Genomic DNA, 20,333 nt, shown 5'->3' with positions numbered 1-20,333 from the left:
TAGTTAAGCATGTGCTGAAGTGCTTTGCTTGATCGTGCCTTAGTTTACGAGGGTCTTTGAAAACATGTCATATTTAAGTACAGATGTAATTGACGTGCACTTGACTCCACCTTTTGTCTTGGATAGGTGAACGAATAAAGCTGAAACTAAGAAAGGCATGAAAAATAAATCAGTGTGCAGTCTAGTAACCTGCTGACTTCAGTCCTCTTACTTAGACTGAAAGTCATGGCAGATGAGTGCTTGATGATGTAGGTGTATCTTTTTAATTGGCTACAGCTAGCCAGGAACTCATTGCTATAGAAACGTATCAATAGTGCACCAGGACAACACTTGAGAGTTGTATAGATTTATCTGAATAATTTTGCTAATTTATGGTGGATTATTTGTAATTTTAGTTTCTGGAAGTTGTAGGCTTTTAAGAGCAATAGGGATTAAATTTGAACTGAGATTTATGGTGGGTTTAAATTTCTGACCTATATTGTTATACATCCTGAAAAGTACAACGCATGCTGCTAGACTACAATCAAACTTGGCAAGCGGGAGAGAGGGAAAATGAATAACCATTAATCTGCTTGTCTTTTGGCTTTCTTCAGTTATTTCAGCACATGAGTAAATGGCCCATTTCCAACAGTTGACAAGAAGTTGTGAGTAACAGTGGGGAGAGGGGGAATAAACATGGGGAAATTAGTTTTACTTTGTGTAACTATTTCCCCTGCTTATTTTCTCCCTCCTCCCCCCACCACTGTTACTCACACCTTCTTGTCAACTGTTGGAAATGAGCCATCCTGATTATCACTACAAAAGGTTTTTTTCTCCTGCTGATAATATCTAACCTTAATTGATCACTCTCGTTATAGTGTGTATGGCAACACCCATTTTTTCATGTTCTCTCTGTGTATGTGTATATAATCTTCCTACTGTATTTTCCATTGCATGCATCCCATGAAGTGGGTTTTAGCCCATGAAAGGTTATGCTCAAATAAATTTTAGTCTCTAAGGTGCCACAAGTACTCCTTGTTCTTTTTGCTGATACTAACACGGCTACCACTCTGAAACCTGTCAGAATACACAATTACACGTGCACAGAGTACACAATATATCATAATCATATAACAGTGGTGAACATGGGGTACAGGATTGGGGTATAAAGTGTCACAGAGGTCCCTCAAGCAAAGTCTCTTAAGCACAGTAAGCAGTCATGTGATAACGGGAAAGATCCTCTCATGGATCAGTAACTAGTTAAAAGATAGGAAACAAAGGGTAGGAATAAATGGTCAGTTTCCACAATAGAAAGAGGTAAGTAATGGGGTCCCCCAAGGATGTGTACTGAGATCAGAGCTGTTCAACATATTCATAAGTGATCTAGAAAAGGGGGTAAATAGTGAGGTGGCAAACTTTGCAGACAATACAAAATTACTCAAGATAAGTCGAAAGCTGACTCTGAAGAGTTACAAAGATCTCACAAAACTGGGTGACTGGGCAAAAAAAATGGCAGATGAAATTCAATGTTTACAAGTGCAAAGTAATGCAAATGGGAAAAAATAATCCCAACTATAAATTAAAAATGATGAGGTCTAAATTAGCTGTTACCACTCAGAGATCTTGGAGTCATCATGGATAGTTCTCTGAAAACATCCACTCAGTTTGTAGAAGCAATGTTTTTTAAACAAAAAACAAAAACCAAAAAAAAAAACCTAAGAATATTAGGAACTAATGAGGAAAGGGATAAATAATGTCATAATGCCACTATATAAATCTATGCCCACACCTTGAATATAGCGTACAGTTCTGTCACCCCATCTCAAAAAAGATGCATTAGAGTTGGAAAAGGTGCAGTGAAAGGCAAGAAAAATCATTAGGGGTCTGGAATAGCTTCCATATGAGGAGAGATTATAACTGTTTGTTAGAAAAGGTGCAACTAAAGGGAAATTATGATAGAGGTGTATAAAATCATGAATAGTAAGGAGAAGGTGAAAAGGGAAGTGTATTTACTCCCTCGCATAACAAAATCTAGGGGTCTCCTGACAAAATTAATAAGGAGCAGGTTTAAAACAAATAAAAGTACTTTACACAGTGCAGTCAACCTGTGGAAATTCGTTGTCCGGGAATGCTGTGAAGACCAAGAGTATAACTGGGTTCAGAAAAGAATTAGATAAGTTCATGGAGGGGTAGGTTCATCAATGGGTATTAGACAAGATGATCAGGGATGCAACCCTATGCTCTGGGTGTCCCTTAACCTCTGATTTCCTGAAGCTGGGACTGGATGACAGGATCACTTGAAATTGCCCTGTTCTGTTCATTTCCTCTGAAGCACAAAAGACAGGATACTGGCTAGATGGACCATTGGTCTGACCCAGTATGGCTGCTCTTATGAGCACTGTTGGTAGTTTCAAATATCCACTCAAGTAGGATTCAAATCTGCAGAACTTCTTTAAAGAAGTATTTATATACTGTTTTCAGTACTTTAGTTAATGTGACTCTTAGCACCATTATTAGACACAAGCTTCAGTATGTGCAGTCAAAGAATTCATACTTAAGCTGTTCAGATCTTCTTCCTAGCAAAATGCGATGTGGCACAAGTTTGGAGTGAATTGATGCGAAAATACTTAAAGCAGCAAGTATACTACTTTGAAGTTAAGAGTTTCTTAGATTGTTATAGTAACGTGTCCTTATTTCCCCAAGGACATAACTTGGTGGTAGTAAACTTGCGTTGAATTGAATTTAGCCATGGTGCAAGAAAGTACTGCTCCATTGAATTTATCATGCACTATGTGTGAATATCACCCGCAGTGTCTTGCTAAACAATTTTTTTAAATAAAGCCATTAGATCAAATGACGAATGGTTGCCAATTTTGGTTTGAATTTCAAATATTTGTCCACTTAACTCTAGTCTAATGCTTTAAAATGTACTGCACATGGAACAGAAGCAGAAAATGTGACTCAATAAGTCTGTTTAAATCCTCCATTTAATTTGAAATACAAACTTACTATAATTTTCCATCTATATTTTGGCACCCACGTTTTTTTGAAATGAGTTGGTTTTCTTTGGTAAATACGTATTTATACAGTAATAGCCTCCCAGTCATGTCTTGGTAAGCCATCACATTAATTATCTCCAAGTCCCCCCTAGAGAGTCATTTTTATCCTGATGTCCATAAGTGAATTATACATCTACATCCTACAACAAACTGCAAGGTTTAGTAGAGTTCCATGAGAGCTTTGAAATTTTTATTGGCGTTTTTGTTTGAGGAGTGCTCTAAGGTGCCACAAGTACTCCTTTTCTTTTTATCTCCTTTTGTGGCTTTTTGTAGCTGAGTGAGTTTTCACTTCAAGTAAGATTCTTTTCTTTTTCTTTTTCTTTTTTTTTTAATTTCAACAGTTTGCTTCCTCAAAATGGTGGCTTGACAGTAAGTTTCTTGTGCTGCTTTGGTGCCTGACTCATGACTTTTGAAAACTTGGGTTTGGAAGTTGGACATACAGTGGTCCCACACAGACAATGAATACATACTTTCCAAAGAATGGTGATATTTCATGCACTCCCAAATGCATAGTTAGAGCATGCAGTAAATGTCAAAGTACGAGACAAACAGTGTGGTAGAACTTAACTTTTATGGAGCAGGATCTTGCAGTTGGTATGCATTGTAGTGAGCAAGGAGGGAGAAAACAATTGGAGAATCAGTCCTTTTCTCTTTATTAAACACTTGTACTTCAATAGCAATTAGGTTGGGCCACATTATGTTAGGCACTGTGCAAATATATAAAAAATGACCATCCCTGCCCCAAAGAACTTACAAAATAAACAAAGGCTTAATGGTTGATGAGACAAAGGGGGTTGGGGCAATGACAAGGGAGACAGGATAGGAGAGAGGATGTGTGTACTGTTTACTCTTTCAGGAGCCGGGTATGCAATTTGCTGTCTGCCTAGCCATTCTAGTTTGTTCGTCTGGTTAATTGGTACTTGTTGTGCTGTTGGAGGAAATGGCACAGTTTTGTTTCCTTGAATGTGTGACAAAACTGCCTTTTCAGCTCTTGCTGTTCTTCTGATATCTGAAGAATCTTAACTAGTGGAAAAGGCAGCTGGAATTTATCTGGAGAATCTAGAAGTATATCGCTATACAGCTGCTAGTAGTTTTTGTTACCACCATGGATTTTAGATTGAGGTCATGGCACTGAATGAAGTCTTTTCAAAGTTTTAGAGTACAACTCTCCTTTAAAGGAACATCAGAGTTCTTTAAAAATTAGTTTCGTCTGAAGAATGTTTGCTTGCTGCTGTCACACAACACAGCTAAGATTACTGAAACTTGAAATATTTGAGGTAAGAATCATTTCTGTATTTCACTTTCTTTTGTGCAGTGACAGCATTTTCTTTGGCAGTTCCCTGTACAGAGTCAGCTTTCATTGGCGAGTGGGGTTCTTGGGAATATCTGTGGATCTTTCACCCAGCAAGAGGGAAGAAAAACTTTAATATCAAAAAAACAATTAAAAAAAAAACCCTGCAGAAAAGTGATTATAAAACCACAAAAATGGGCAGGAGAGACCGGAGCAGAAACTACTCAACTTCATAAAATAAATAAATAAAGCCTACATTTCAATGTGACCATGTCCCTTTTACATTTTTATATCAGAATACATGATTTTCTTTGCTTTTATGGGCATGAATAGCCCCGGAGCTGTTTAAACATTTTGTCCAGTAAACTTTTGCTTCTATTCTTTGCTTGTACTTTATTCAGAATAAGCAGTTATTTATGCATTTTTCACAATGATGTCTGATCATTGTTCATAAATTGAGGAAAGTACTAGAAACCAAGACAGGTGTTTACTGTGAATGTGTCCAAAAATTAGCTCTGGCAGTAGTACAGCACTCAGTCTAGCTGTATTGATAAAATACATTTTGAAGGTTGGATCCCCTCACAAAAGGAACTTGCAATATCCTGCTTGTTGGATCTAGCATGGTGAGCATACCAAAAGCTAAGGGAGAAAATTAGTCATTTCCCAGTTCTCTTTGACCTTGAACCTTGCAGTTGCCTTTATTTTGCAGGCTCTGGTACATGTTCTCCACTCATGAAATAGTAATTGGCATATATAACTTATTGATAATAGAGAGGCTTGGAAGAATTTAGGTTTTTATTGGTAAATGTCAATGTTAATTTCACCATACACATGCACAAACTGACAAAAAATATTTTCCATCAATAGTAACTGAAATTTACAGATAGAGATGCTGCCTGAGAAATTACTAGAATTTGATTTAAGGATGGATACTTTGTATATTTTGACATATTGGTGACTTGCGCTTAACTGTTCTAAAGCTTTAACTTTTTGAATCTCAGCGTATATCATTTAATTATTTTCTGACCCTCCCCATCATGCCCCTCAAATGGAAAATTAAATCAATAAAAATAAAAATGTTTAAAATCCATAATTTTGCATAACTGAAAGTAACTCTGTGTGCGTGCCCATACACACTATACAAAATAGGCAAAGTTCTTTAAAATAAACATTTGATGTTTGTCAATTATTAAATTAATTCTGCCAAGCAAAACAGAAATGACTACGTGGTTGGGATATCAGGTGAACTTTATAGTACTTTTGTGTTTCTCAGTTTAAATTATGAATACATTTATTCTTCAATATGTGCTAGAAAAGGCTGTGGTAATAACTGTGCTCTTAACTTTTAGGGCGGTGGCATGTGAAAGAAGTAAAGAGTTAGCTTTAACTTTTTTTTTATAAAATTAGCTAAAAACTCAACAAGAATTAACTGAATTTGTAATAAACTGTCAATATATTGTAGCTTTTGGAAGGTGAAAGTCCAAAAAACCCCAACCTTTTGCTTATTGCAAACTATAGAAGTAATGAAGGAAATCTCTATAAAATCATACAAAATAAGATGATGTTAAATATACAGACCTCATCAGTGTTTTGTTTAGGTTTCTTTAATCAGAATCAAAAGTGAAATGTTTCCCTGTTCCAGCTGGATTGTATGTAGAACATTAGCAATGTTGCATAAACAGATCCAAAGTGTGTTTTGTGGGTTTTATTTATTTACTTACTTACTTACTTTTTATTACTGGGGAGGAGTTGCTCAAAGGACAGAATAGATGATTGCATTATGGCTTATTTTTGTTTGTCTTTGTGGCTGCTACGAGAACTTAATTTGAAGAGCCAAAAATCTACCCCAAAACAAACAAGAAATCTTCTGCTTGGACAGATTTCTTCTTTGAAAAAATTCTGTAAGGATTTTCCCACATGAATTGTTCATCTCTTGGTCTGTTGGACAGATAACAGGAAAACGGAGGAGTTGTTTGACCCGTGTGCATATTCTGGCTGCTGTAATGAAATGAGTTGGAACTGCAGCCTGGTTTTCCACTGAGCATGTCCTTCTCCAGCAATGTCAGGGCTTGGGTGGGGTCACTCTCTTGTTCATTAAGCTTTTCAAACAGACTGTTGGATTTCATCAGCTGGCCACATTTATTTAATGACAGGGAACAACAGAGAACTGGCTTGATGTACAAAATAAAAATTACATATGTATGTATTTTGTTATATAGACTTTAAGTTGCTGTACTTGAGATTTTGCATTAACATGTCAGGTATTTGTAGCTTGTAAACAAAACGCAAACTAGATTCCCATTGTCTCTGGCAAGGGAATCTGAATAGGTGGCATTGTTGTCAGGCTATTTGGAAGATGTGTATTTGCTTAAATTTCATCTCAGATAGAAGGATATTCTGACCAGGACCCAGGATATGGAAGAGAATGGCACCTGGTAATGTGTAACACTTCAAAGGTACCCTTGTTTGTTTGGTTTGTTTTTAATCTGAACTTAGTTTCTTTTAAAATTCATGAGGTTTAATATTTGATTTTTGTTAATCATAGGGTTGCTTTGAGACAAATCAGTTTTTTAGATGCTTTTTAGTTTTCTTTCAAATTCTAATAAAACATATATTTTATAGTACATGGACAGCAGCAAACAATCATTTAAAAATACAAGTTTCAAGAAATTTCAATTATTTACTGAAATTCTTTTTCTGTACCTAATGTTTTCTGGCAAAATCTCTTTTTAAAGAATATACAGTATATCTGAAAAGAGAAAATTAACACTTCTGTGCATCTTAGTATAAAAGTGTAAAAAAAAAAAAAAAAAATTTTGGACAGCAGTGGCTCTGAGTCAGTTTCTAGACAGAAGATACTGATTTGCAAAATGACCAACAACTATGCAAGTAATGGTCAGAGGCATTTGGCTAATACAGAATGTGTGCAAGTATCAATTTTTTAATGTCATGTTGACAATATTCATATTTGTAAATTGTTTTGACTTTAAAATGAGGGAACACTGCTTTCTGAAGTAGCTTTCTACAGTTGGTTTACAGATAACTTTCAGTGTATTAGCGTTGTGATAGCATCCTGTTTTGATTGTAGCAATTCCTTTTCCAGTTTTATTAAAAAATAGCTTTTTTTTGTGCATGCTACAGCATTTTTACTGCTACTGGGCTCTTAAGTGTGTTTTGTCTCTACCTTGATCTTCAACATTAAACGTGATTATTACAGCAAATATTCTGTGCTATGGGAGCTGGTGTTCAGTTCTCACCTTTTCTATAGGGACTTGTCAGCTCAAATTAGTGATAACTCTCATGTGTTTTGGGAAATGTAAATAGAGTGATGTAATGTGTACACCAGTTTTATAAACAAGCAGGGAATTCAGTTTTACAGAATTCATGTTGTATACCTATTTGCACAGATCACTAAAATAATATATTGGAAATGGAGGTGGATTATTGTGACTGGGGGAAAAATATTGTGTGCCTCAACACTCAACTGCTTGTTGGGGCAGCAAGCAGGTAAATAGAATAACAAAAGATAATAAATATTGTAACTAGGGCTGTCGATTAATCGCAGTTAACTCGCTTGATTAACTCAAAAAAAATGAATTGCGATTAATCACTTTTAAACAATAGAATACCAATTAAAATGTATTAAATATTTTTGGAAGTTTTGTACATTTTCAAATATATTTATTTCAATTACAACACAGAGTACAGTGCTCACCTTGTATTATTTTTATTACAAATATATGCACTGTAAAAATTAGAATATTTTTCAATTCACCTCCTACAAATACTGTAGTGCAATCTCTTTATCATGAAAATGCAATTTACAAATGTAAATTAAGGGTTCATTACATTTGTGACTGAACTCTTTGGAGAGAATTGTACATTTCCTGCTCTGTTTTACTTGCATTCTGCCATATATTTCATGTTTATAGCATATAGGATAACTACCCAGTACACGTTGTTCGTTTTAAGAACACTTTTACAGCAGAGTTGAAAACATGCAAAGAAGTGAGTGTGTCTCTTAAGTGAGTGAATGTGAGATTTTTAAAGATCACTACAACACTTGACTCAAGGTTGAAGAATCTGAAGGGCTTCCAAAATCTGAGAGGGATGAGGTGTGGAGCGTGCTTTCAGAAGTCTTAAAAGAGCAACACTCCGATGTGGAAACTACAGAACTGAACCACCAAAAAACATGATCAACCTTCCGCTGGTGGCATCTGACTTGTATGATGAAAACTAATATGCATTGCTGCTTTGGATTGTTATCGAGCAGAACCAGTCATTGGCATGAAAGAGTAGTTGAAGCATGAAGGGAAATATGAATCTTGCAAGGTTGGCTACAAGAGTGCCATGCAATCACCTATTGTCACTTTCAGGTAACATTGTAAACTAGAAGCGGGCAGCATTATCCTCTGCAAATGTAAACAAACTTGTATGATTTAGCGATTGGCTGAACAAGAAGTAGGACTGAGTGGACTTCTAGGCTTTAAAGTTTTACATTATTTTGTTTTTGAGCACAGTTCTTTTTTTGTACATAATTCTACATTTTGTAAGTTCAACTTTCATGAGATTGTACTACGTTATTTATATTAGGGGAGTTGAAAAATACTTATCAATTTTTACTGAGCAAATATTTATAATAAAAATAATATAAAATGAGCACTGCACACTGTGTATTCTGTGTTGTAATTTAAATCAATATATTTGAAATGTAGAAAACATCCAAAAATATTTAAATAAATGGTATTATGCAATTTTTAAAATCACAATTAATGTTTTTAATCTCTTGACAGCCCTAACTGTAACTAGTGACTTTCACCATCTGGGAAGGACTGACGCCTAGAAGTAACTTCCTCACAAGTATTATGTCTGGGTAAATTTGCCAGCCTGCATACCATATTTGTTTTTGGAACAATGGTTCTGTGGGAAATACTATTTTTATAGAAACCGTACCTTCAGAGGAGGTATTAAATCTGGCCTCACAATACTTGGTTGACTCGATATTTTCTGGCATTATGTTAAAGTATTTCAGTACATGTTTGGCTCTATTTATATAAAAATCTTTTTTTTTTAAATGTGGTTTAAAACAAAATGGTGTGTAACAATATGAACAGGGAGAGCTTACTTTTGCCATACGTTTGGGTGTCTGACTTTGGCTGGGGAAATCATTGCTGTAATGAGTTTGGTCTGTGGAATTGCTAATTTGTAGCACTATTCTAGCACCATCTGCTGACCAACCTATGGCGTGGCAATGACATTTTGGTCTGCTTACGTGTTTGCTTAGCTTGAAGTGTACTCACAACTTGGCATCAAGAGGAAAGAAACAGAACCATAGGCTAGTCAGTTTATAATTGTTTGGAAATAAGATTTTGACAGTAAGGAAAATGAAAGGATCTGTTTACTATAATGTAGTTTGAGTTGTCCAGTTGCCTAGGCTATCACAAAAGACTCCACTACAGCTGTAGACCTTTAAAAGAAACCAAATTTTGTTGATTTGGTTCCATGTGTTGAATCACTGTGGTATTTGTGCCCATCAATACTGTAGTTTCTAAGCTTGCAGAGAAGAGGATTTGACAGCATGAGATCAGTTCAGGCATTAGATCTGGTAGGATTGTCATAGTAGCATGGGAAGCTGATTGGCTCTGACAGGCTTTTGTCATATGACTGCTTTTCAAACAAACAAAAGTTGAGTACGCAGTCTTCTTATTTAGTCTGTGCACCTTGACTTGGATTTAGTATGATTGTTATCATAAGCACTGTTTGGGCTGCTTTTTCCCAGCTTTAGTATGTAAATATTTTATATTTGGGTTTATTGGTATACATAATTAGCTTCCTGTTTAAACAGTTAATATAAATAGAATAGGTATACAGTCTGAGAAGTACTTGATGTAGGTGTCTTAACTAAACTTTTTGTTTTTAAATTTCACTGAACTATCAGGCTAAAGTTTAAAATATAGTCTTGGTTTTGTCTCCATTTTTAAAGAGTCTATCATTGTTAAAATGAAGATTGCGACCAGTGCAAGTTTAATCAATTTCTTTTGCATATAGGCAACTAAATTTTTTCAAAAGTTAAATACCATGCCTAATTTGGATTTAATTTTGGAGCTATTACTGGGAAACAAACCAGTAGTGGGTAAGCTGGTAGCGATACAATTAAGATAAATAAAGTAAAACTGGCTTACTTTAATTGTACTGGATAAACCTAATTTGCAGGCTTTTTTCTTGGCTTGTATCTCAAGGATCCTGAAATTGGAAACCACACCCATTGTGTTAGTAATTTGGTTCCCAGAGTTTGAAAAGCCTCTCTTAATTCCTACAGTAGTAGATTGTCATCTTTCACAACTGAAGAGCAAATTTGGATTTCCTGTCCACTTAGTTTGCTAACAAGACATTCTGAATGCTATAAACTGATATTCATCTTTAATATTTTTGAACCGGCTCTTTTTATATTTGGATTATTCTTTAGCATGCCTCTTCAGAAAATGATCTCTACTACAGACAACCATACAGTACAAGAACTCTTTTCCATTAGTATTAGGTGGTAAAATGTAGAATTGATAGCAAAAACTATAAACAGAACTATTTTCTAGATGTACTCCTCCTGATTCTGATCTTCTTTATACTGGTGTAACAGAGAGACTGTACTCAAGTCAGTGGAGTTATGCTAGTGAGAAATCTGTAATGAGAGAAGCATCAGGCCCTTCAAGTATTACTTGGTGGTTAAAGTGTGTGAACTCCTGATTGGCTCTTCCAAGAAGGATTCTACTTTTGGGACTGTCAAAATATAAATGTTTTCTGTATGGATCTGTGGTGAAATCTACAACTGTTACTCCTGGTGGAGTTCTGCACCAAAAAATTGTGCGCACAATATTTAAAAATTATGCATATTTTATTTGTCAAAATAACACCATATAATCACATCCGTTTCAATTATTTTTGGTCATTTATTTCAAAATATCTGTCACGAGTATGTCTTTAACAATATAGCCAACAAAAAAGAGTCGGGAAATGTTTTTTGACAAATAGATTCCTTACTAGGCATATTAATACAGAACTCTGAGTAATTTATTTAAACTACAATACAGAACCTTATTTCCCACACCCTTCAGAAGCAGTGCAAAGGCTTTGGGGAGTCGGGGGTAACAGAGGAGATGAGGGAGAGGGAAGTAAATTGCTTGGAAGGAGTCTGGGTGTGAACTTGGAGGGTTGTTGGGTATGGATGGGAAAAGTATGGAAGAGATTTTTTGGGGGGGCAGGAAGGGATTGTTAGGAGCTTCCCCCATGCAGACCCTGTCTGACCCCTAGCCTCTCCCATTCAGTCAGGCACATCCGCCCCTGTTCCTAGGTGTGTGTGCGCCCTCTCTGTCCCCCCTCCTCCTGTCCCCAGGTGTCTGTGCCCCCACCAATCCAATCCTTTGTCCCCAGGTGTCTCTGCAGCTCCCTCCCCCTGTAGCCTTGTGCCTCCACTCCCATTCAGCCCCTGCCCCAGTCTGTCCTCCCCCACTATACCTTACGAGGCCCTGTCTAATCCCCCAGTACCCTGTGCTGTCTGTCTCCCCATAGCCCCTGTCTCCTGACCTGGCCTGACAAGCTCTGCAAAGAAGTCAGCTCTCTCTCTTCCTGCGCTGGCCGTGAGCTGCAGCTTTGTTCTATTGCCACAGCACCCTCTGGTGAGCAAAACGCAGAACTGCAGCAACATTGCAGCAGCAGCTTTTTTCTGCGCCAAAAATTAGAAATCCGTGGGGCTCATTAATTATGCACTCACACAGTAGCATATAATTCTCCCAGGAATAAATTGTATTGTTAGCAGATGGTCTGCACTAATGAAGGGTAAAATGCAAACAAGCCAGTTTTCTGCTTTTAAATAAATTGGTTTTTAATTTGGTAATGAAAGAAGAAATAATAGAAAATGTATTTCTTCCACTATAAAAAGATAAACTGAGTGCTCACAAATGAGCACTTAAAACCTAAAATGCCTTTGACCATGTTTCAATTACTGTGATTTTGGCCAGTGATCAAACATAAAAAAATGTACATTTAAAAGCAAAACAGTATACAAAATCTCTTTCAAAGTAAGAGTAATTTTTATTGATCAGTCTCCAGTACTATCTCATGCTGTTCACAATTTCTCATTTAAACCATTGAGCTAGAATAACATTTTGTAAACTAATAGTAGTTTCAATTAATCCTTCACCAGGAAACTGTTTTTGTTTTGTTTTAAATTAAGTCAATCTAAAGTAATTTTCCCCCTTTTTATTCTCTTGCCTAACAAATGCTTAGTCTTTGAAGAGCAGGCATGAAATGAATCTATCTTCATGTACCTTGTGCCTCTGGAGACAAATGACTGATTCTGCTATCCATTTGAAATTGCATGATCACACAGTAGACAAAAGAATTTTAAAATATTGCACAGCTAGTTTAAAAATAAACCTTCGGTTGCTTTTGTTTGGCTTATTTGCATTAGGAAAATAAAACTCGATTTTTACCCAGTACAGAAATCACTAGTTTCTGTTATCTTAATTCCTAATAGCTACTACAGATTCTTGATCATTCTTGGTCATATGTTCTCAAATATATGTTTCCAAGAACTGGCTATTATGTTTTATTACTATTATTGTATTAGTATAGTGCCTAGGAGCCACAGTCTTGGATTAGGATCCCATTGTGCTCAGCGATGTACAAAACAAAGACACATACTTTAAAGAGCTTACAATCTAAGTAAAAGTAGTAATTCTGTTTTGAGTTCTTGAACAATATATAGGAATATTTGTATCAATGAAACTTTAATTAAATTTGTCAGGACTGGTTTTCTTTCAGGTTGTCATTAATGTAAGTAGGCTTCTCTTGTTGCAGAGATGAAGGCATGAAATCTGTTCTATAAGGCATTTATCTATCCTCCATCTATCCTCATGTAAGGCAGTTTCCTGTTGAAAAGTGTACTGAACAAAGAGATCTCAGGCTTGCTAGGTAATCCCTTGTCACTGTCACTCCTTTTCATGCACTATTCTTGAGGCAGTATTCAGCCTTAGATGAAGTTTACCACCAGCTTTGGGCTGCATTCCCAAGCAACCAGACTTCAAGAAGACTTGGTTCCGGTGCACTGGGGGGCCGCTGCCGGCCTCGCACCATCCACGGACTGCGTGGACCGCACCCGTTTATCACTTAACGGCACGACGGGACCAGGTCTTTTTGGAGTTGGGTTGCTTGGAAATGCAGTCCAAAGCTGGTTGTATACTCCATCTAAGGCTAAATAATGGCATGAGACCAATAGTCAACACGTACCATAAGGGAAAGTTGACAAGAACTGTTCTTGAGGGTTACTGTGGGCAGGTTAGTCATACTATGAGAATTGTTTTCTCTGCAATAAACCAATACAGTGATGACCAGAATGAACAGCACTAAGGTAACCAGAATATTAGATTTTACTGTGTTCTGTACTTAAAGGTATTAATGCCAGATGGTAATAGTTACTCATGCTTCTGTGAACAGTTAAACCTGGTATGAAATTTACATATCATAAATGGTAATGAGCAAGGGAATTTTTTTAAGTAGCTGAACTTGGCTCTCAAGTAGAACAGTTAGCTGGTCATAAATACGAGTGATACAAAATATCTTATCTAATTTATTTATCTCCAGTTAGAGAAATAATGTTCACTTCATCCAATGCTAGTCCTGAAGCTCTCAACTGAGTCAATCTCACGTCGTCTTTGTTTATAATTGCATGTCCTTCAATACCTTGCCATTGGGGCAATTACCATACATTCCTTTTTCAGATACTAATTTTTCTATAATGTATTCAAAGAGTATTCTTTACAGTACTTCCTAATGTGGAATTCCTCTTGCCTTCCACTTTCAGTGCATTAAGATTGCTGCTTAGACTTGTGAAGCTTAAATTTGATGATACAGATCCTCAAGGGGAGCAAGCTCTTTATCCTATTTCTACCCTCAGTGAATCACGGAAAAGCAGTGCTGGCCCTATTTGAAATATCTAAATAAGTTCCTAAAGGAGGCTTGTCTACAGAACACCCCATTTTACCCATCCTCGGACAATTCTTACATTCTGCAGTTGGCCGGCAGCCTTTTTCCTTATCCATCTTCAATCATTATCATTTGATCTTGCATATGCTTCCAGGGTGTTTCTCCAGGATCATGGTTGCAATAAAGTTGGCTTTTGGGAAGAAGGAAAATTATTTCTCTTTCCAGACAATTTTTCTGATCAGGATTCTATGTAAAAAGAAAGCTGAAGCAAAAACTCAGCAATGCAGTTCCTGAAACACCTTGGATTCAGTACAAACACAAGACACATGATACTCGGGAAGTCCATCATAGGCTTGGACTGAAGATGACTGCTATCAGGTACAAGTTTTCATCTCAGAAAAATCTTAACAGAAGAGGAAGGTGTCCATAATGAAATACAAATGTCACAAACAAACATCTAATTTTTATTGGAACCCGTTGGGAATTGTGATCTCTGACACAGGCATTTTTCGACGGTTATCATTCATATGATCTCTTCAGTAATCCTGAGTATCCCGTCCACAGCTCACCCCTATATCATCCATTAGCAGAGCTCTAGGTCCAACTGTGTGTTCTCTAATCCCTCAATTGGTGAATGCAGAGAATCAGATTCCTTCATAATAAAAATCTTTCCCCACTGAGTGCAGGGAATGGCTACCAGAAAAAGCACAGTATCCACTAGCTTGGAAACTTTGATCCATTGAGATCTCACACACAACGTTACTCCTTCCATAAAGAAAAGGAGTACTTGTGGCACCTTAGAGACTAACAAATTTATTTGAGCATAAGCTTTCGTGAGCTACAGCTCACTTCATCGGATGCATCTGGTGGAAAATACAGTGGGGAGATTTATATACACACACACACAGAGAACATGAAACAATGGGTTTTATCATACACACTGTAAGGAGAAAGAAAAGGAGCGGCACTGCGATGGGTACCCGCATGGCCCCACAGTATGCCAACATTTTTATGACTGACTTAGAACAACACTTCCTCAGCTCTCATCCCCTAATGCCCCTACTCTACTTGCGCTACATTGATGACATCTTCATCATCTGGACCCATGGAAAAGAAGCCCTTGAGGATTCCACCATGATTTCAACAATTTCCATCCGACCATCAACCTCAGCCTGGACCAGTCCACACAAGAGATCCACTTCCTGGACACTACGGTGCTAATAAGCGATGGTCACATAAACACCACCCTATATCGGAAACCTACTGACTGCTATTCCTACCTACATGACTCTAGCTTTCATCCAGATCATACCACATGATCCATTGTCTACAGCCAAGCTCTACGATATAACCGCATTTGCTCCAACCCCTCAGACAGAGACAAACACCTACAAGATCTCTATCATGCATTCCTACACCTACAATACCCACCTGCTGAAGTGAAGAAACAGATTGACAGAGCCAGAAGAGTACCCAGAAGTCACCTACTACAGGACAGGCCTAACAAAGAAAATAACAGAACGCCGCTAGCCATCACCTTCAGCCCCCAACTAAAACCTCTCCAACGCATCATCAAGGATCTACAACCCATCCTGAAGGGCGACCCATCACTCACAGATCTTGGGAGACAGGCCAGTCCTTGCTTACAGACAGCCCCCCAGTCTGAAGCAAATACTCACCAGCAACCACACACCACACAATAAAACCACTACCCAGGAACCTATCCTTGCAACAAAGCCCGTTGCCAACTCATTCCACATATCTATTCAGGGGACACCATCATAGGGCCTAATCACATCAGCCACACTATCAGAGACTCGTTCACCTGCGCATCTACCAGTGTGATATATGCCATCATGTGCCAGCAATGCCCCTCTGCCATGTACATTGGTCAAACTGGACAGTCTCTACGTAAAAGATAATAAATGGACACAAATCAGACGTCAAGAATTATAACATTCAAAAACCAATTGGAGAACACTTCAATCTCTCCGGTCACTCGATTACAGACCTGAGGGTTGCTATTCTTCAACAAAAAAACTTCAAAAACAGACTCCAACGAGAGACTGCGGAATTGGAATTAATTTGCAAACTGGATACAATTAACTTAGTTTTACTTTGTGTAATAACTGCTGGAAATAGCCTACCTTGCTTGTCACCATGAAAGGTTTTCCTCCCTCCCCCCCTGCTGCTGGTGATGGCTCATCTTAAGTGATCACTCTCCTTACACTGTGTACGATAAAACCCATTGTTTCATGTTCTGTGTGTGTGTATATCAATCTCTCCTCTGTATTTTCCACCAAATGCATCCGATGAAGTGAGCTGTAGCTCACGAAAGCTTATGCTCTAATAAATTTGTTAGTCTCTCTAAGGTGCCACAAGTACTCCTTTTTCTATTTGCGAATACAGACTAACACGGCTGCTACTCTGAAACTCCTTCCATATCTAACATACCTGTTCTGGTCACCAAGGTGTATAACCAAGGTGTCTGATAGGGTTTTCATAGTAGCAAGGAAGGACATGATCAGGCCTACCCCTACTCCTATCCTAGCAGAGCAAATTCATATCTCTGTGTGCACCTCCTAACAAGAAGGAAAGGAACATGGAGACTTGCTTGGCAGAAGTCAGATTAGCAGAGTGATTTCTGTACCCAAAAATATCTCACTCAACATAAGTCAACTTGGTGGGCTGTTGATCTACCTCTTTGCATCTGGAAACCATAATAAAATGTCCTGCAGCTTGTGTGTTCCAGGACCCAGAATGTGAGGTGGTAATGACATCTTGCAAAGATGGAAGGGTCCCCTCTGTATGTTTTCCTACCTTTTCCACTGTACAGAAGATAGGATGAGAGAGTGTTAGTGATTCTGTTTTTCTTTCTGGCTGAAGAGGCTATGGTCCTCGGGCCTGATTAACCTATCTAGAGGTTAACCTTTAGAGACCTAAAGGATCTTCAGATGCCTTTACCTCCCTGAGGAGGTCTGCTATTGCAAGACCATCCATCCATCTGGCCCACACAAGTTACAATGAATGCTGGATTATTACTCTCATGGACCCCAAAAGAGAAGTCAACAAATAGAACTTATTGTACTGACTGGTGGAAAGTCCATTGTTTAACATGTTAAACTGGTAAAACACAACTTTGAGGGCTTTTTATTGTGGGTGTATGAGTGCTCTAACAAAAGGGTCAAGTCTCTGTGGTATAATATTATTGACACGTTCAAGAGCAGGAAGTTTTGTACAAATTCAACATTAAATGTTTCCTTAAGACATCAACATTATTTCAACCCTGCAAGATCACAGATCACCACCTTGGAACCTCACTCTGCTCATTACAACATATTCCAATTGATCCCCTGTAGAAGGCATTGTTATACTTCCTGTCCTTTAGAGAGGGCCTCCCAGTGGCTACTGTTTCCAAACAGAATTAATTTATTTGACATTTAGAACTTTCTCTAATAAGGCCCATTAATGTACTTTTTAATTCAGAGAGGTATTGTCATAGCATTCATTCCTTTAAGTAAACTGAAGAAATATTCCTCCTTCACTTAAGCCTCAATCTCAGGGCAGAGTAATCATGTGTCCTGTATTGAGATTTGCTAGACTGCCATTAGTTCAAGATCTACATATTGGCTATCCAAGTTTAGTTAATGCCGTTTCCTTTCTTTTGGCAGAAATCTCCTCCAGACCTTTGAGCCTAAGGAAAGATGGAGGAGATATTCTAGCTCATTTTGGATGTCCCTATTTAAAGGATGATCATGTTTCCCACCCTAGAGTCACATTTTCTATGAAAATCCCATTGCTATAGATCTGTGGACCTTAACACATGCTTACCTGGAAACGTCCTTTCATCAAGTATAGGCTACCTGGGGACAAATGGAGCATCTAGAATAGATGGAAATTGACATCCAAGGATTTGGGTTCATTTTTTGGTGGAATTTACATTCTCTCCAATAGAAGTATTTTTTCTTCAAATTGTATTTAACACAATCTGATTTGGATTATCCTGACTGTGGTATACCTTTATCATAGGGAGTTTAGGAGATGGGGCATTCTTCTGCTTCCAGTGACCGAAAGGTCTGGTTTTGTCCACCCCAAACTGAAAGCAGGCTGAAGTACCCATGGAAATGAATCTGTGGACCTTATTAGTTGAAAAAGAGAAACTTTTATGTTAGCATAGATGCATTTTTTTTCCTCTTCCTCTATATTTAGTAGAGATCACAAAATCACTCTTATGAACCAATATCTTCTTCTGCATCTCAGCTGTATCTCTTTCATAGGATAATGCAATACCTTTTCCCTGAGATTACAACTCAGATACAGGATCAAAGGAAGCACAGTTGATTTCTAAACTTCTGGTGGCTGCACAATGAACTATAGGAGCCTCTTGGAAAAAGACAGATTAACCTGGCATAGGCTGGATGACCAGGATATATTACACACACATAATGGAGAAATTAACATGCTGTACTTGAAATGAAAATGAAAAGGTGACTGTTTTAAAATTTGGCTTCCATCTACTAATGTTTGGATAAAGAATACTCCAAAACTTACAAGCAAATAACTGATGTCACCACTGCATACATTTTTCCCAAGGGCAACCATCTCCCAAGGCCCCCCTTCTAATACCCATATATTTAGCTGAAAGAAACGGCCCACTGTCTGATTTTTTTTTTCCAGTAAGTTTATCTCCCCTAAAGGATTACTCTTCTTTGATTTTTTTTTTTTTTTTTTTGTGGCTTGTTTATCTTGGGGAGGTGTGGGAGAATTGAAAAGAAAACTGGCACAATCTGGTCTAGTCCTGATCTATGGATGGACACTAGTTTGTTTGAGGTGATTCCACCACTGAATTCCATCTGCCGCTAAGCCCCTTGGCTCTGGGTAGTGACTGAACACTGCTCCTATCTCTGGGTGTCTGAGGCGCACTCGTCGGGTGCAGATCCCATGTCTGGAACCCCTCTTGGCATTGGAACATTGCTGTCCGGACCCTGGAACTGGGGCCTCAACTATACGGAGCTTCCAAATTACTTAGATGCGTTTCCTGCAGACATGCTCACCTGACTGGGTGAGCTCTTGTTTCTCTAGTTACACCTTGTCAGGAACCATGTGACAGCGAAAGCAAGAAACATGCGTGCGCGCACACATCTATGGAAAAATAAACCTGAGCACAATTGCATCCTCGTCTGAACTCACCCCTCCATCTGTGCTTGAGCTATGTCCGTGTTTAAATTAGGTGGAGAGTGCTTTGTTTCCCCTGCAGCAAGTCTCTCTTGCTGCTGCTAGTGGTCAGTCCCTGTACTCAGAAGTCCTTGAGGTTATAAACATTGTTTTAGTCATGATTTCCCCAGTGTGAAAGCTCATGACCCTGTCATGCTGAGTTCATGTGCACAGTATGCCTTGTTACATGGGGGAGGAAAGGGAAAGCAGACGATCACTAACAAGTCAATAGTTGTTAGAAGCTGGCTGGATGACACTTTCTGTGTTAGCTCGTCACAAGGTGAGAAACACTTCCTCCTCCTCCTCCAGCTATATTATACATCTGAAGCAGGCTATTCATATACCATCTTAAACTATCTTTTCATACAAGAGACAAAGTAGGGTCAAATACAAAATAGAGGTTCTAGTCCACAAAGCAGGATACAAGCATAATGAAATTCACAAAAAATGAGATTAATAAATGCATAAAAATATTCCCCAAACTGTCTCAAAAACACACATTTTGTTTTTGAATATTGAATTCCCATAATAGGTAGCACAGGCATCAAAGTGCCTTATAATGCCTTTTTGCCAAATGCCAGCGATTTTAGTCACACAATAATAAAATTAAATACATTGTGATGGGCATTTTAGAATTGATTAGCTAACTTGGGAAAAATAGAGAATCATGAGGGAAAGCTCAAAATACTGGAAGTATGAAACTTAAAACACTCTAAAGGAGAAGCAATTTTAAATTTAATGAAAAGTTTTATTTGAGGCTTTTGGGGAAAGATGCCGAATAGAATATTGCTTCCTTCTTAAACTGGAAAGCT

The 20,333-nt window shown here is 37.8% G+C and overlaps 1 protein-coding gene across 34 annotated transcripts in view; it reads left to right on the top strand.

Moving 5' to 3' along the window:
• Positions 1-20,333, top strand: part of EPB41L2 (erythrocyte membrane protein band 4.1 like 2) — a 253,487-nt gene that overhangs the window by 79,267 nt on the left and 153,887 nt on the right. The window contains exon 1 of one of the 34 annotated variants that reach the window (XM_043510964.1): positions 6,077-6,528. The exons of 28 other annotated variants lie outside the window; for them this stretch is intronic. The gene's annotated coding sequence lies outside the window, so the exon portion shown is untranslated. Of the gene's footprint in view, positions 1-6,076; positions 6,786-20,333 lie in introns of those variants that run through there. 5 more of the 34 variants (XM_043510954.1, XM_038396875.2, XM_043510942.1 and 2 more) reach the window with 5 other exon arrangements.

This window comes from Dermochelys coriacea, chromosome 3, assembly GCF_009764565.3.
Source record: "Dermochelys coriacea isolate rDerCor1 chromosome 3, rDerCor1.pri.v4, whole genome shotgun sequence".
NCBI classification, from domain to species: Eukaryota; Metazoa; Chordata; order Testudines; family Dermochelyidae; genus Dermochelys; species Dermochelys coriacea.
This window is presented reverse-complemented; position numbering and strand designations above follow the sequence as displayed.